Consider the following 17669-nt stretch of genomic DNA (forward strand, 5'->3'; position numbering starts at 1 on the left):
AGAGGTGTGTTTTATTTTTAATATCATATTTTATTATTTTTTGAGAACTTTATATATGAAAACAATATATTTTAATCACAATCACCATCTCTTCCTTTTAACTTCTTCCAGATCTACCCACATTTACCTGTCCTCTCTCAACTTTATGCTTATTTGTTTTTTTTAAATTATAACCCACTAAGTCCAACTTGTACTGCCAATATATTCATGGGTATGGAGCTAACTACAGCAGCATGCTTGACCTACCCAGAGCCACACCCTTAAAGAAAACTGGCTCTCCTTCCCTTAGAAGCCACCAACTGTTAATAAGTCCTCAGCTGTGGTCAGGGCTTATGTACACTTCTGCCACCCATGCTGGATTGTTGACTGGCTTGACTATGTATAAGTAACCACAACTGAGAGTTTGTGAGCTCAGTAGCCTTGTCTAGAAAAGGCATTTCACTGTGGTCTTCCACAACTTCCAGCTCTTACAATTCTTCTGCCTCCTCTTCTGAGGTGGTCCCCGAGTCTAGGGTGTGGTGTTGTTTGTCTCATATGGACATCCCATTTGTGTCTGCACACTCCACGGATACTCGGCTTTTTGACCAGGTGTGAGTTTCTTCTCTAACTACTGTCCATTGCACAAAGAGATGTTATACTCTGGCATGGTCTAAGAGTCACACTAAGGAAGCCTGTCTTCAGGGGTGTGTATAGTTAGGCAGTTGCTGTAGTTGATGGAGTCTTTCATAAGTCTAGTTCCGGTCTCTGGATGCTGTTTGGCTCAGTTATGCCCTTACTGATATGACCTTACTTATTTTCTTTGGCAGTTATAAAACAAAGTTATAGTTATAATTTTGGCAGTTATAACTGATAGAGGTATTTTATGCTCTCAGTTGCTATGGTGAATCCGTGTATTAGCCCTTACAGCTTCACAGTTTCTGCCTCCTACAGACTGACGCTGTGCCATTAGGCACCTAGACATTCATTAAGGGTAGCTATGTCCACTTGGGGACCAGCCCCTTTGTTGTTAATATGCTGCGTCTTTATCTCTTCCTGAAGTTGGCTTCATCAGAAATTAACATAGTGGAGTCACAAACATTCTTCTGATTAGTGTTAAAGTGATGAACCTTCCCCTATATTTTTGCTTTAATCTGTGTCTTTACAATCAAAATTGAGTGTGTCCTATATCAAGCCTAACTCTGTCGCTTGCTGACTCTCTTCAGTCTCTGTCTCTGTCCATGTCTGTTTCTGTCTCTCTATCTCTATCTCTCTCTCTTGTATGTGTATATATGGTGTGTGTATGTTTTCTACACAAAAACACAAATTAATCTCTGAGCCAAATATGAGTGATCATGGCCAGGGAACAAATTCAGGTTTCCTCCAGTACCATGTCTACCTCTTAGCTACAGAACAAAGAAAGTTATAAATCAAATTATTTACCATATAGATTGTGGTAGGAGGGTTGGAGCAAAAGTGTGGAACTCTGCTGTAAGTTTCAGATGACATTCTCGGATTTTGGATTGATGGAAGCTACTGGTCTGCTAAGAATACATAGTAAAGGTTTGATGGCCACAAGAATGTTAGGTTAAACACAGTGAGCAGAGGGTGGCTTCCAAAAGGGCTGAAAACAGCTCAAGATGGTTGGATTCTAGTCTGCAACATTTTGACTTTCCTAACCTCTCTGGTTAGTCATTGAGGCCTATTGACTCATGAACACCGGTACAGGATGTCTCTCCCTCCCCCTCCCCCACTTTTCTTTTGAGAACTTCACTTCTCACTTGCCTTTGGCAATCTTTTTTGTTAAAAGGGCATATAGGGTCTTGGGGTGGTACAGAATGATGTGGGGCATCCTGCTGTGGACAATGGGCCAGGGAGGTCTGCTGGAGAGGAAGGAGCAGCCGCTCTGAGCTCTGCGAGGCTGCCCTTTTCTGGCTAGTATCCACCATGTTCACTATTAACTATAGTCATACGTGTTAAGGGCTTGCCTTCTTCAAGTGTCTCTGTTTTTTTTCCACCTGTTATTTCTACAAGTCCTTTTCATATTTTTATTAATAAAATCACTGTATTGTAATAAATGCACAAATAAAAACTATTATGCAGAGTGTTTAAGGTAGTCACTCAAACTCTTGATCAATCCTAACTCTACACGGCTCAGTGAGCTTCTTCACAGCCAGCATGGCCACTCGGAATCCATGGGACTTCCATTAGTTCACCATCAAGTACATCTGATTCACCTGCTCACCATAGAGAAAGGAGAAAAAATGGCAGCATTGAAGCTAGAAGAAAAATTAGCTTTATATGCTCTTTCATGACCCACATATCTGTCTGCCTGCATTCCACCCTTCTTCCAGAATAATATTAAGTACCTAGAAATAAGTCTATCCAAAGAAGTGAAAGACCTCTACAAAGACCTCTTCAGGTCACTGAAAAAGGAAGCTAAAGATGCGAGCTGATGGAAAGCCCTTCCATGTCCCCAGACTGGCAAAATAGTACTGTGAAAATGACCATATTACAAAATTAATCTACAGATTATTTCTATTTGTTTTTATGAGGTAGGATCTCTTTATGTAATCCTGGCTGCCCTGAGATTCTCTATGTAGACTAGGCTCGCCTCCAACTGACAGAGAGTCATCTGTCTCTATCTTCCAAGTGCTAGGATTAAAGACATGCACCATCACACACAGCCTAATCTACAGACTTAATGTATGACCACCAAAATTCTGATTTCACATTTCATAGATCTAAAAGAAAAAATTCAAGAATTCATGTGAAACCACCAAAGATGACAGATAGCTAAGACAATTCTGAGCAGTAGGAACACAGAGGCATCACAACACCTGACCTGGAATCAGGATATGTCCTGCTAGAGTGATAAGGACAGCCTGGCAGTAACATGCAAACAGCCAGAACCTTGGAACAGAAAGAGATCTGGGATTACACTAACAAACCTGTCTCCATGGAGTCCTTAACAGAGGCCACAGGTGGAAAAAAAGAACCAGGTTAACCAGGTGACTATCCACCTGCAGAAAAGTGAAATAAGATCCATATCCTTCACCTTGTACAAAAATTAATGAAAATAGATCAAAGACACCAGCTTAAAAAAGAACTTTAAATGCTGAAGCTGCCAGAGAGAAACACAAAGGATGCTCTTCATGACTTTGAGACAGGTAAGAACTTTCTGAACAGAACATCAACAGCGCAGAAACCAGCCCCAGGCATAAGAGAAGAGTGGCATGAAATTTAAAAGTTTCTGAACAGCAAAGGAAACTGTCAGCAGAGCCCACAGACAGCCCACAAAACTTCTATACCCATGCCATTGCACACACGCACGCACGCAGGCACGCACGCACGCACGCAGGCACACGCACACACCAACCAATGTATTAAATTAATGAAAGTGAATAGAATACCAGAGCATCCTGTGCTGTGTCCTGGTCTTGAAGAACTAACTTGCCCTGTATTCCTGCAGTTCTTTGCTCACACTTGTGACCCATCAGCAGCCTCAGCATTCAAAGACGCTCAGTGGAAGATTAAAATGCAATGTATTTCTAATTTTAACAAGAGCGACTCGAGTGACAGTGTTCTATCCTGCACGTTTTCCTGGACTTTCACGTGATTTACTGAGTGCATCCAGATATTTCTTTGGGGGCTGTGATGACTGTTCCTGATTGTCAAGTTGACGACATTTGGAATTAACTAAAACCCAAGTGGCAGGGTACATCTGTGCTGGATGTTTTCTTAATTAAATCATTTGAAGTGGAAAGACTCACTTTTAATCCAGATCTTTTGAGGTGGGATGATCCGCCTTTAATCCGGGCCCCACCTTCTTCTGGCAGCCTGTTTAAGGACCTGGGAGAAGGAAGCTTGCTCTTTTTGCCTGCTTGACCTCACTCTTGCTGGCAAGTCTGTTTCGTCATTGGCAAGTCCAGTCCATCACTAGCATTAGCGCCTACTTCTTTGGGATTTTGGGATTCTGGTGTATACTAAAGATCAGCTGAGACATCCAGCCTTCTGGACTGAACGATTACTGGATTCTTGGACTTTCTGTTAGTAGACAGCCATTGCTGGACTAGCTTTACCATACTCTCAAAACCACTTTATTAAATATGTCTCTCTCTCTCTCTCTCTCTCTCTCTCTCTCTCTCTCTCTCTCTCTCTCTCTCTCTGTCACACACACACACACACACACACACACACACACACACACACACCCTATCCTGTTTCTCTACAGAATCCTGACTAATACAGGGTCATTTTTCTTTAAAGGTTATTATTCTCCAAATTGAGATAAAAATTTGTATTTCAGGAGTAATAACGCCTTACTCAAAAAGGATGGGACTGGACCAGGACTCCCGTGATGGCTTTGAGCACTCCTGTTTAATCACAATGCATGGAACAGGAATCATGGCTTGTCTGCCCCCCAAAATCACAGCCTTACTCATACATTCAGTCCGTGAGGAGCCACAGCTGCCTGCCTGCTGACGCCAGCAGCAGTAACAGCTCATGATGCTGTGCCATGTGTCCTTCCCATGCAGCTAACTGCTATGAATCAAACAAGAGTGCAGCCAGATCGAGGCAAAAATAATCATATGCACTGGTTCCTGCCCAGATTGTTTCTCCAGAACATAGACATCTTGAAAGAGAAAAAGGCCTCATTGGCTTGTCTGTAATGAGAGCCACATTCTGGCAAGTTCACAACAGCCCTGAAGAAGCATGAGTCCTGAGGTCTCAGCAGAGGGCAGCCAGCACAGTGACACTGGGACTTCTGCCACTGGACTAAGGATGGGTGAGATGGTGGCAACATGGTGTGCCATCTCTAAGGCTGTCTTCTTGGAACGTCCAAAAGCGGTAACCCTCTATTGTAGTAGAGCCCAGGGCTGGCCCTATGTGCACCCGTTCTGTGCACATGAACCCCGTGGGTGTGGACAGAGCTACAGCCCAGGACACTCTTTTGTTGCAGCCATGACTGTTATCCTAATTGTAGAGATTATCCTCAGACTAAAGCATATTAAATGCTTGGCAGGTCGTTCATACCAATGTGTTAGCTATCCCAGAGCACGTCATCTGCCAACATTACAACATAACTCTCTAAAATGCAAGAGGGGGGGTGGGAGAAAAAAAGAAGCTGAGAGGAAGACACTGTCCACTTGAGATCCACCCGTGGATTCTTCCACCATTGTTTGGTTCTTCAGAATGTGCATCCCCTAGGCAGGGGGCTAATACAGCTCCTGCCAATCTGGAGTGTGTGCAGGGCTATGTTCCAGGTGAAAGTTGCTGTGATACTGAATTATTGATAGGCCTGGATTCCTTTGAAGAATGACCTACATTATTTTGGCCAGCAGATGTGGTGGGATCTTACTCTCTGCCTAGCTGAACTAGTCTCGTCTCTGGAAAGAGCCTCTGGCCTTCAGACAGAGAGAGGGGTTCTCAAAGCCTGAATTTTTAATGTCTGAAGATCTTACTGCCACCCAGCTGGGAAAACATTCGTGCTTTTATTTAGTCAGCCCCTGGAGAAACAGATAATGTGAGAGCAACCAATGGCGTGGGTCAAACTTTCAACCTTCGCCTCACCTGGTTATTCATAATAGCCTCTTGTAATTTTTCATAATTCAGAATCAAAGATTTTTTTAAAAAAATAATTTATAAAAATAAATTTCATGCGCATTGATGTTTTGCCTGCATGTATGTTTGTGTGAAGGTGTCATATCCTCTGAAACTGGAGTTACAGACAGTTGTGAGTCACCAGGTGGGTACTGGGAATTGAACCCCTGTCCTCTGAAAGAGCAGCCAGTGTTCTTGACCACTGAGCCATCCCTCCAGCAGTCCCAAATCAAAGATTTTAAAGTTACCACTTGGTTTCCTCTGTTCGCGCAGGCATGGCATGGCATGATAGGATTCCACTTTAAAACAGTCATCTCCATCTTCTGCCCTCAGTTCTCTGATCACTAGAAGAGACATGGGAAGGTAATGGAAAAGCATCTTGTTTTAATATGTAAATACATTTCAAATAGGGACTGCTGAAACCAGCCCCTGCTGCCAATCCCAGGAGAGGCAGTGTTTTGTGCTGGTATGGCTTGCCTCAAGTGAGCTTTTGTAAAGAGCTTGGGTTGGATCAGGGCTCCCAGGAAGGGACCCACTTGAACTTGGTAGTACTCGGCTCGGTGTATGGCGCTTCCCAAGACTCCCTCAACTTTTCTCCATCTTCAGCATCATCTCATCCTCTCCTGCCTTTGTCTGACCTCAGGACTGTGCTCCAGCTCACAGGGGCCACTGGCCTGCCCCGGTGTCCACAGCTTCTAGTACATCAACTTTGCCCAATGGGCCACCCTGACTTCAGCCCAAACTACCCCCACACTTTGAAGCCCTCTAACTTCTCTCCTATGAGAGGCTCTCTCTCCCTTTCTGCCGTCCCATTGCTCTCATGTCTGGATGAAGTGTTTCTTCACACCTTTCCGGAGCACTTGGCCCTTTTTATCCCCTTCAATGCATCCCAAGTTCAGATCAAACTGTGCACAAAAGCCCCTTATCTGTACTGGACATAAATATTTACATGGCATTTACATTGTGATAAGTATTGTAAGTCACTAGAGATGCTTTGACATCTACAAGAGGATGTAACCTCTGGACAAATACTGACATTTTTTGAACATCTGTAGCGTTTGCTACCCTGGAGCTCATTCCCCACAAATACCCCAGGATGACTGCTTCCGATGTACTCACTGGGAACCACCTGCCGTCTAGCCTGTAACTCCTTAGATGTCATTTCTGAGTCATACCTGGTCCCACACAGCAGTAGCAGTGCCTGGGCATAGTTACTGATGCCAGCAGTGCATTAAGACAGTAGGCAGCGGGTAAGAACAGTGACAAGTCAGGACCCCTAGGTAAAGCTGAAGGATAAGTGACAAACTACAAGTGACTGTCAGTGTACCGCAATCCTTCAGTACAATGGCAGTTTTTTTTAAAGGGATGGGGGCAGGGAACATACCATGTGGAATAATAAGCCAGAAATATACAAAGTTTCATAGAGACAGAAATGCATATGGCCCTCAAATATGAAAAGATGTTCACCTGCATAGAAGACAAAAATATTAAAACCGCACTGACCTAACATACACCAGAGCACTTCACCCAATGAAAGCAGAATATACATTCTTTCACAGTTTTATTTATCATCGTGTGTGTGTGTGTGTGTATTCATAACACTTGTGTGGATATCACTTCACTCTTTCCACACTTTGTGGGTTCCAGTGGCTGAACTCAAGCCACCAGACTTGAGAGTCAATAGCGTGTACTCCCTGAGCCGTTGCACCAACCCAAGAACATACCTTCTACTCAGGAGCACACGGAATGTTTCCCAGAATACACTACATACCAACCAGCCCATGAAGGAGGCCTCAACAGACATGAAAAGGTCTTGGATCATGCAGATTATATTCTTCACACACTGTGGAATTGCACTAGAAATATATAATAGTAATTTGAGAAATTCACAGATATGTGGACATCAACATAATATAGCCATATATAACCGGGGGGTTAGAAGAAGTTTTGAGAAAAAAAATAGAAAAAAAATTTAAATGAACAAAAATTAAATGTCAGTACTTGAAGGATGCAGCTCAGGAAATGTCCGGCAGGAAACTCGCTGCTACACGTACTCATAACAAAGATGGAAGCAGGCCTAATGCCTTCACGGTGGTGTCACAACAAATCTAGTGCTTTATACAGTTGATATAAACTGTAAACAGAGTGGCCTAATGTTCAACTTTAGAAAACTAAGAATAAAAACTAAATAAAACAACAACAACAATAACAACCAAAGAGCCAAACTGCTATCAGTTGAGGGAAAGTCAACGCTGTATTGATAAAACAGAGAATAGGAAAACCACGGGAGAAATGGCTGCCGGTCAGCTGGTTCTGTGAGCTGGTGACCATAACGGACAAATCTCGAGACAGACAGACAAGCAAGGAGAAACAAAAGGGAACAAGGATGTGAACAACGGTGTACAATAAATTAACAAGAAACTAAATGAAATGGGAAAAAAATATCCTTGGAAGAAATAAGTTATTAAAACTTATTTAAAAATCTGAACAGACAGATAAAAGCAAACGCAGTGATTTTAAGGATTTCTGCCCAGAAAATGACTGGCCTGGATGGAATGAGTGACGGGTGAGTTTTGCTCAACGTGTAAAGAAGGGCAGGGAGCTCTGCTTCTTGGTGCTTCTCAGTTTTTCCTACAAGGTCAGGTTTTTTTTTTTTTTTTTTAAATATTTTTATTTTATTTTATTTTATTTTATTTTTGATAGCAAAGCCAGATGAGGAAGAAAAACTATAACTAAACTATAAGGAAGCACCATTCTTTTTTATAAATTAATCAATTAATTAATTTCCCAAATGCTGCCCCTGTCCCATTCTTAAAGAGATTTTCAAAACTCAGTTTAAAGCTCAGCATTACCCTGTGTTGATGTGAAAGGCAAGAGCCCTCATGAACGTTGGTGGGAAGCAACCCCTATGCAGCAAATTATTCATGTTCATTTGCCTTTCATGGCTCATTTCTCGAAGCCCCACTGCTGGGAGCCTAACCTGTAGATTACTGGTAAATATAAAAAGACTCATGGAGAGGTTTTGGGTTGCAGTGTGGTTTGTAAGACAGAGAACTACCTAAGAGTCCTCAAGAGGGCACTGGCTCCATCAACTTCCCTGAGAGTCATTGAGAGGGGACCAGCGCCAGTAACCTTTATACACTTACTGCAAAATCACAGCTGCGAAGCTATGCATAGAGATGGGGGAATTTATACCATCTCCTGAAAAAGAGGAACTGGTAAGCCCAAGAACAAGGCTGGGAAGGAGTGTGAAGGAGAGGAGGGAGACCTGTGTGCATATTGAAAACCAAAAGATGGCTAAACATTTCTCAGGTTTACATGCGAAGAAGGGTGGGGAGATGGGGAGAAGAGATACTCAGTAGCAGATTCTGCAGAATAAATCTTGTTCACCTATTTGCTTTACAGTAATGAAAATATTTCATATAAGTTGAACTCAGATTTAAATCTAAAATCTAACTCATCAAAAAAAAAAAACAAAGAAAAATTAAGTAAGTAAACTTTTCTGTGTAACAGATTCAATCAGAAGAGATTATTTTTAAGAGATTAAAAAGAACCCTAAAAGTCTTTTCCACAAGTTGAGGAGAGCAAGAAAACATTCGAAACTGCTTTCAGTAGTTAGCGGCATGGTTTCTTAAACTGTACCCCTGGGAAGGGGGACTGTGCTAACATCATTAGAAACGAGACCTTCAGAGGGAAGGGGCCAAGGATGTACGTAGCATTGTGGATGTTAAGCCCCCGTGTTTCTAGATTTGAAATGAAAAGGAGGCAAATGGATTGAAAATTCATTTTTAGTTCAGGAAACACTTCATCATACAAATGCACACACGTGTGCATACACTGGAGTTCAGCCCCTGGAGCCCACAATGTGTGGAAAGACCACCCCCCCCACACACTCACACACACTCACACACACACACACCCCACTCACACACACAACACACACACACTCACACACACTCACTCACACACACATTCACACACACAACACTCACACACACACATACAACACACACTCACATTCACACACACAACACTCACACACACACTTACACATACAACACTCACACACTCACACACTCACACACAACATTCACACACTCACACACACCACTCACACACACACTCACATACATACAACACTCACACACAACATTCACACACTCACACATATATTCACACACACACACACACACACACACACACACACACACACACCTTGCTCCTTCTGCCCTTTGCACTTTCCTTCTCAGGCCAAGAACCAGCCCAAAATAGAAGCATACACTGAAACCAGGGCTACTTGGGGGAATGGTAGAGTCCAGATCTGTGCTAAGACCTCTGTGTGATGAGTCAAAACCTTAGGCTTTCATGTCGGATACAGGGACACTCTGAGACACTCTTGGGTGGTATTGGCAGGATTCAGGAGCCCCAGAAAAGTTGGACAACAGGAAGGAAAACCAACAACTGTGGATTAAGATACATGAAACATGTTCAAACCCACAAATTTGTACTGATAGTAAGAAAGAAGAAATACGTTCTTCCTGGGATGAGACCAAAAATCCAACTCACTTCGCAAAACAAGAGCTGTCTCCCTGCCTTTGCTATGTAACCAGATCTGACCAGCGCGACCTTCTTTTTTTGAGATAGAGTTCATTGATCCACATCCACTGAGCCCTGATGACTATCATCCATCCTGCAGCTTGCAGACCTTGGGGGCACTCAAGATCCTCCAGTGACATCAAGCCCCTGTCTTTGAGCCTTGACAAGGAGAGCCATTCTGCCTCTCCTGGCCACTCCCAGGCAGATTCCTCGTGCCCAGGGAGTGCCCTGCCTCTCAAGCTTAGCCTCCACCTGTTCAGGCAGAACTGCAGCAGCCTAGTACCTTCCTCTGCCCCTGGTGCAACTTCCCACTGGAGCTGAAAACTCATTGCCTAGAAAGAAGAGGCAGACCTGCACCTGGACTGCTGTAGTGTGGACCTGCCAGTCTGGGTGTGTACCCAGATCCGTGTCTGGGAAGCCAAGCATTGGTCCACAGTTCCGGTCCCATAGCACAATGGGTTCCAACCTTTGGTGGGCCCAGAGCCGGAAGGAACTAAGGAAAGGGCAGACTCTCTCTAGTACCTGGCCTGGCTGGGCTGCCCCCAGCTGCATCCTCTGGTGGGGGGAAATTAGACTCCCTGTGCTCCTGGATACCTACCAGACTCCTGCCATGGTCTTCTGCAGTCTGCTGGCTAGAGGATGTCTCCAGGTCCAGACTGTATATCATCCTCAGGGCTCTACAGTGAATAAAACAACCTGAAGTGAGCAGCCGGGCCTGCTCCAGTTCATGCACTCTCTGGGCAAGTCAGCCACTCCCTACCCTCAGTATCCCCATCTGCACATGGGAACCTGTCCAGACATCCCAGCTGTCTGCAAGTACACAAGCCCCTAAAAAAGCAGAGCGGGGTCTGCTCCCAGGAGCCTCCCCGACCTGTGGTGAAGAGCATCCCGAAGGGAGCACATATCATGAGCCTTTCTGGATTTCCTTCTAGCAGGCAGAGAAAGCACGCCAGAGGCTGGGACCCATATTCAGGCATGTTGTTAGAGCAAATCCACAAAGTTCTTACTGTGGTGGCCACTGTGACCCCAGTCAGGCAGATTGCCGGTGGAGTGGAGACAGAAAGGGATTAGAAGCTTCACGTGGGCCTGAAAGTCATGTGAGACTCACCCAGTATTTGCTGTTGGATTCATCGCAACTTCTGGCCCAACTCTGACCAACTTGAAAAGGCTCAGCAGTAATTAGAAGCATGTGGCTCCTCTTCCTGGCTCACGAGGGCTGGGGCACTAGCTGCCTGACTAGGACGTGGGGCTTCTGAAAGAATGATTATGCCCAATTGTCTCAATTATGCAAAGTGGGCTGACATTTGCAGCACAGAAGGCCTGGCTGGGGCAGGGGAGGTGAGGACCACTTCAAAGAGAGCTGGATTTTTGTGCATCCCACACTGAGCAGCCTGGGAGCCAGGTCATGAGGCCTCGGTCTCACAGGGATCATGAGGACTGGGCATAGGCACTCACATGCTCTTCATGTGGGCTGCTCCTCTTAAAGAGAGAGCCCCCCTCACCCAGTTTCCTGCCTGGGTCAAGGAAGAAGCGGAAGGAGGCTAGGCTGCACCCTTCTCACTTGCTCAGCCGCTGAGGCAGGTAAGCTCAGTGACAGAGTTTGGCTCTCTCAGCCGCTCACTCCTCTTTGTAAAGGTGGTCTCAGGGCCTCCTGGTTACTAGATCCAGACTCAGCCTGGGTTCCTAGAGGCCCGATAGGTTGATTGACAGAGAAGAAGGTCTGTAGGGTTGAGGAATGGCAGTCTGAGCTTCCCTGGGGGAAGCTTCTCCATGCACGTGCCTGGGATTCGCTGGGAGACGCCAGCTCCAGAGCTGGGCAGCATCTGCCCTCTTCTAGAATCTTTCTTTCACCACTTTCTTTTGGGGAAACAGACATCTTTAAACACCGAAGTTGACAGGGTGAGAGTGTGTATTTCGAAGCCTTCAGCTGCAGGAATGTTGAACTCCTAAAGTGTAATTAGGCTCAGGGGAAATCTGGGTGGAGGCTGTACTCCCTCTCATTGATCACCTCACAGCAGAAGTGTGGTCAGGACTTTAGACGTGTTCAACAGCACGTGCCAAGGCCAGCAATCCCACCTGGAAGACTGTCTGGAGGAAATGACCTGAAGGTATCCAGGACATTCACCCAGCACTGTGTACCGCAGTGCAACCCAGGGTCATCCAGGGACAGAGGATGGACACATAATCATGGTCTATTCATGTGAAATAGCACACGATACTTTAAATGAGAGAGAAAAAGGTACAATAGCCTTGTGTGGAACAATCCTCGATTTGAGATTTAGACTGCCAGTACCTAACCACACATCTAATCTACTTGGAGAGCAAAGGGAGGCGTGGGCAGGTGCAAACTCTACCAACTGTCCTTTAAGGATGGGGTCTTGGCAGCACCTGCTTATTCGGACCTTTGTAAGTCTCACCTTTTTTTTTTTCTCCTGTAAGTTTCGATAACAAATTTTTAAACCAAACTACGTATGTTTTTAAACCATAGCAATCTACCTAAATAGCAGGGAGGATGTGTGCATCGAGTGGACTCGTGCTTGTGAGAATGAAGGTGGGGAGAGAGGAGAGACTTGAGCCCTGTCTGAACTCAGTGCAGTCACAGGAATAAGGCCCGGCCTCGCCACAGGAGGAGGAGGATGGGCTTGACTAGGGGAGACTTGTCTCTGGCAGTGGATTGCATGGCATTTGCAGTTATATTTGTAGCGTAAGTTGGCCACTCTCTGCAGCTTATTTTAGACCCCAGAAAATGTCACTGGAAATGTCAATTCACGTCACGTGTGTTTGCTATAATTGTTGTTTGCTTGATTACTTTCTAGAAGTCTAGAGCTTGATTTGACTCTCTCTAACTTCTAAGTTCATAAATGGCACAAGAAGGTCCCCAGACATTTGAGCTCTCTTGTCAACCCCAGGCTGAACTGAGTGGAAGTAGATTTTCCAACAAGCTAAAAGTCTCTTACTTGGGAAACCGGGCATTAGATAATTTTGAAAAATTCCTTTTTTTTTTTTTTGTTTTGATTGAATATTTTTTCAAGATATTCTGGAGAGAGAGAGAGAGAGAGAGAGAGAGAGAGAGAGAGAGAGAGAGAGAGACTGGAGTTGGAGTCTGGGTCTGGAAACTGAAAACCCCCAGCTAGGAGCAAATGGATCCCTAGCCATCAATATCTTCTGCCACCTAAAGGAATTCAATGTCTAAAAACTCCCGTTAGAAAGAGAGTAACCTGGTGGCACACATCTGTGATCCCAAACTTGAAAGGCTGGCTCAGGAGTCATCGTCATCTGAACTACAGAGTGAAACGGTCTCAAGGGGGGTAAAAGGCTAGCTCAGCTAAGGACGCCTCGAAATAGCATGCCTGAGCTGCTACAGTGGCCGTAAATAGAATAAAGCCACTTACAAAAGATGAAGAAATGAAATTAACTTCAACTCAATAAACATGTCATCAATACCGAAAGCTTATTTATGAGATACTTCATGTCACAGTTCTGTACTCGGTCTTTGAAATCTTGCTGACCCTGAGGCACACATGATCACGGTGAATGAGTGTGTGGGAGTTTACCCTCTACTTCTCGAATCTCAGCTGAGACCATACGCAAATGTTCAGCCATGTTTCTGCCATACTAGACAAATCAGTTCTAGTTCTTTCTGTATCAGCAGGTATGTCCCATTCAGGGCTGGGCAATCCAGCAATTTCTTATTCTCAGCCCTTGGACCAGTTAGGAGTCTGCATTGCTGCCCCGGCAGAAAGTGGCTTCTCTGGCCAGCGTTGAAGGCAGCATTGATCTATGGGTATAAATGTAAATATGTATAAGGCAGTATAACATGCTGTTTAGCAAAACAACAGTAGTAGTTTCCCCCTGTCCTCTGACTACCTGAGCCATTGGCTTTGTGTGGTTGTACAGTACCAGGCATGAATTCCATCCCCGGGAAGGGGCCTCCGATCTGATCAGAAAGCAGTTGGCTCTCCCCAGAATCTCATGCTACTATTGCACCAGTGGGGACATCTTGCCTGGCAGGTGGATACTGTAGTTCCGTCCAGCACTGGGTAAGGCCAGTCTTTTCTCCCCCACTGGCATGCCCAGCACCTTCCAGTACTGTGAAAGTTAGCTGGCAGGGATGGTTTTAGGCCAGTTCCAACTTTCATACCTTATGTCCTGCAACCAAAAGGTATGCTACCTCCCATTGCTTCTTCTCAGCTAGCTCGTCTTTCTGTTGTTGAATAGCAAGACACCGTCTCATGATCTAGGTACTAGACCCTTACCAGATAGATGATTTATGCATGCTTCCTCCCACTCTACAGGATGTACTTTTGATGCATCTTTATTCACATTTCTAACTTAATGAAATCTTTGGTCTATTTTCTGTTGTTGTTTATGCTTTGGTATCATTTAGATATGCACTGCCAAGCCCAGGATCAAGATTTAGCCCCTTTTAGTCAACAGAATGATGGACTGGGCATTAGGACTATCTTGTACCTCACTGGTACAATTAAGAATAAGTATGCTCTAATTGTATTTTGAGAGAAAAGTTCTACTTTAACAGGAAGAGTGATATGTAGGAGGAGCTAAGTGGGAAGGAGTACTGAGAGGAAGAGATGGAGCAAGGAGAGAAGATGAAGAAGAGGAGAAGCTAGGTGATGAGAGAGAGAAAGAGAGAGGGAGCATGGAGGCAGATGTTCACGTGTCTCCACCAGTCAAAGATAGTTTTTATATCTAGGTTGGGTATTGGGTTACGCTTCTGATTGAGCATTACCGAACTTATAAATCCTTTGATTAACTTAAAAAAAATCGTATAAAAGCAAAAAGAAAAGGGGGCCATGGGACAGGGGTGTTCTAGGGAGGGGAAATGTGGAAAGGAGATGGCATCTTAAATGTAAATTATATATATATATATATATATATATATATATATATATATATATATATATATATAAAGATTTAGCCTCTTGTTCCTCTTCCTTCTAAAAGATTTATGATTTTAGCTCTTAACTTTTAGGTCTGATCCCATTTGAGTTAGCTTTTGTGAAGGACGTGAGGTAAGGGTCTAAATTTGTTCTCTGGTGTGTAAAAATACAACATTCCCAGCATTGTTTGTTGTAAAGACCTCCCCCCCCTCACCACTGACAGAGCTTGACACCCTCATTACACATAAGTTTCCCATAGATACATGGATTCCTTTCTGAACACATCTGTAATTGCAATTTTAAAATCCCTGTTTTGAGCATCAGCCAAGGGAACATTATGATGGAGTGTTTAATTCCTGAAGGAGACACATTGTTTTGGTTATTCGTGTTGTTTATGTTTTTGTGATGGACTCTGGGCATCTGGAGTTAGGTAATGATGGTGTTTCTTAGTGTGGATATTTGGTCTTGCCTTGTTGAGTAGAGGCGTGTTACGCAAGCTTGTCAGGTGGTGAGCCAGATAAATGGCACTTGGAGTTCAGTCTAGGAGTAACTCTGTAGTGATGTGAGAGAGGTGTCAGAAATGGTCTTAACTCAGCTAGTGTGTGTGTGTGTGGGGGGTGCGTGTGTGTGTGTATGTGTGTGCGTGTGTTTCTGTGTAGCCCTAGCTGTCCTAGAACTTGCTCTGTAGACCAGGCTGACCTCGAACTCACAGAGATCCACCTGCTTCTGCCTCCCAAGTGTTAGTAGTGCACCACCACCCAGCAAGCTTAGAAGGCTCTTGCTGTCAATCTTCAGGAATTAGTGGTCTTTGGGTGGCAGAGACTGGGGTCACAGTGATTGCTGCTTCATGGAAGTGTGGAGCAGGTTGCCATACCATCTTCTGGCGGAGGTAGGTAGGTAGAGGGCAAGCTAGAGGTTCTTATCTGCATTCAGGGACACAGGACACCATGAGGCACCAGGCATCTTGGTATGTGGTACGGCTAGGTCTGAAGATCTCTGCCTAAGGATATAGTTGTCAGGAATTCACATGGTTCTGGGGTGGCACAGTGGGTGGGGTAACTAGAAGGCAAGCAAGGGGGAGTGGGTCCAGAGGTCCCTACCTCTCTTTCTGAATTTGAAATCCTTTTTTATTGGTCTATGCCAGTACTGCACCCTGTTGTGAGTTCTGGCTGAAACTGGAAAATGTGAGTTCTCCAGTCTTGGGTGGGTTTTTTTTTTTTTTCTTTTCAAAGATTCAGTCTGTTTATCCATTGAAATATCTTTTGAACTTGGGACTCAGCGCTGATTTTATTTCTACAAAATAGGCCCGTGGTATCTCCACAGGGCTGCCTTGAGTCTGAGCATTGTCTTGGGTTGTTTTGCTATCTAAGTTGCCACATTGGACAAATATGATGATACAGGTCTGCAATTGCAGCTCCTGGAAGTGAAAGCAGATAAATCACGAGTTCAAAGCCCTCAAGGCTACATAACAGTATGAGGCCAGCCTGGCTGACATGAATCCTTGTCTCAAAATGAACAATAAAAAGGCACATTGTTCAATCTCCCAGGAAGCAAACAAAGATTTCTTTCCTGGCATTTATCATTTTAGTTTTCTCTCTATTGCTGTAGTAAAGACCAATTGCCAAAAGCAATTTGGGGAGGGAAGGGTTTATTTGGCTTACACATCACTGACGGGAGTCAAAGCAGGAGCTATAGCAGAGCAGGAACCTGGAGGCAGACATTGAAGCAGAAGCCATGGAGGAATGATGCTTACTGGTTTGCTCCCCATGGCTGTCTCAGCCTGCTTTCTTATACAACTTGGGACCACCTGCCCGGAGGTGGGACTGCCCACAGTAGGCAGAACCCTCCCATATTAGTCATTAATCAAGACAGTATCTATAGGCCAATTTTATGGAGCCAACCAGCCTAATATACTCCTTGTCAACTTGACACACAACACATCGCTGTTACTATAAACCTTTCCTTCTTCTAAGAACTCGTATTAATAATATAATATAAAACATTCCAACTTTTAAAAGTCCCACAATCTTTAGAAATTCAAACACTTTAAAAGTCCAGTTTCTACCCTGTCCCCCCCCCTCAGAAACAATACAAATAAAAGTCCAGTCTCTTTAAAACATCCAATGTCTCTTTAAAAGTTCAAAGCCTCTCTAAAATTACAAAGTCTCTCCAAAAGTCCAAAGTCTCTTAACTGTGGGATCCCATAAAGTGAAAAAAAAAAAGTTACATAATTTTATACTTCAAGAGGGAAGAATCAGGGCATGGTCATGATCAAATAAAACAAAGCCAATGTCCAGTAGTGTGAAACATTCCACACTTGACATCTGGGGCATACTCATAATCCTGTGGGCTCCCAAGACCTTGGCAGTGGCATTTCTCCAGCTCTGTCCTCTGACACACACACAGCTTGTCTTGCGGACTAAGGTGGGCATCTTTCCATGGCTGATGCTGTCCTTGGTGGTACTGGCATCTCCAAGATGTTGGACTGTACCTTCACCAATAGCCTCTCCTGGCCTCTTCTCAGGGACTCTAACCTTATTACATGGGGCCAGGTCTCACTTTCTTTCCATGACCCCTTCAGTATTGGAGCTTCAA

The 17669-nt window shown here is 44.4% G+C and overlaps 1 protein-coding gene and 1 long non-coding RNA gene across 5 annotated transcripts in view; one reads left to right on the plus strand and one right to left on the minus strand.

Moving 5' to 3' along the window:
• Trpm1 (transient receptor potential cation channel subfamily M member 1) overlaps positions 1–17669 on the plus strand; it is a 119322-nt gene that overhangs the window by 18505 nt on the left and 83148 nt on the right. The window lies entirely within an intron of this gene.
• LOC117708421 (uncharacterized) lies at positions 5858–11219 on the minus strand. The gene is made up of 3 exons (XR_004606837.2): positions 11048–11219; positions 10775–10853; positions 5858–5924 (listed from the first exon to the last, which is right to left on the minus strand). It is a non-coding gene; the product is annotated as an uncharacterized LOC117708421 (long non-coding RNA).

This window comes from Arvicanthis niloticus, chromosome 1 (genome assembly GCF_011762505.2).
Source record: "Arvicanthis niloticus isolate mArvNil1 chromosome 1, mArvNil1.pat.X, whole genome shotgun sequence".
NCBI classification, from domain to species: Eukaryota; Metazoa; Chordata; class Mammalia; order Rodentia; family Muridae; genus Arvicanthis; species Arvicanthis niloticus.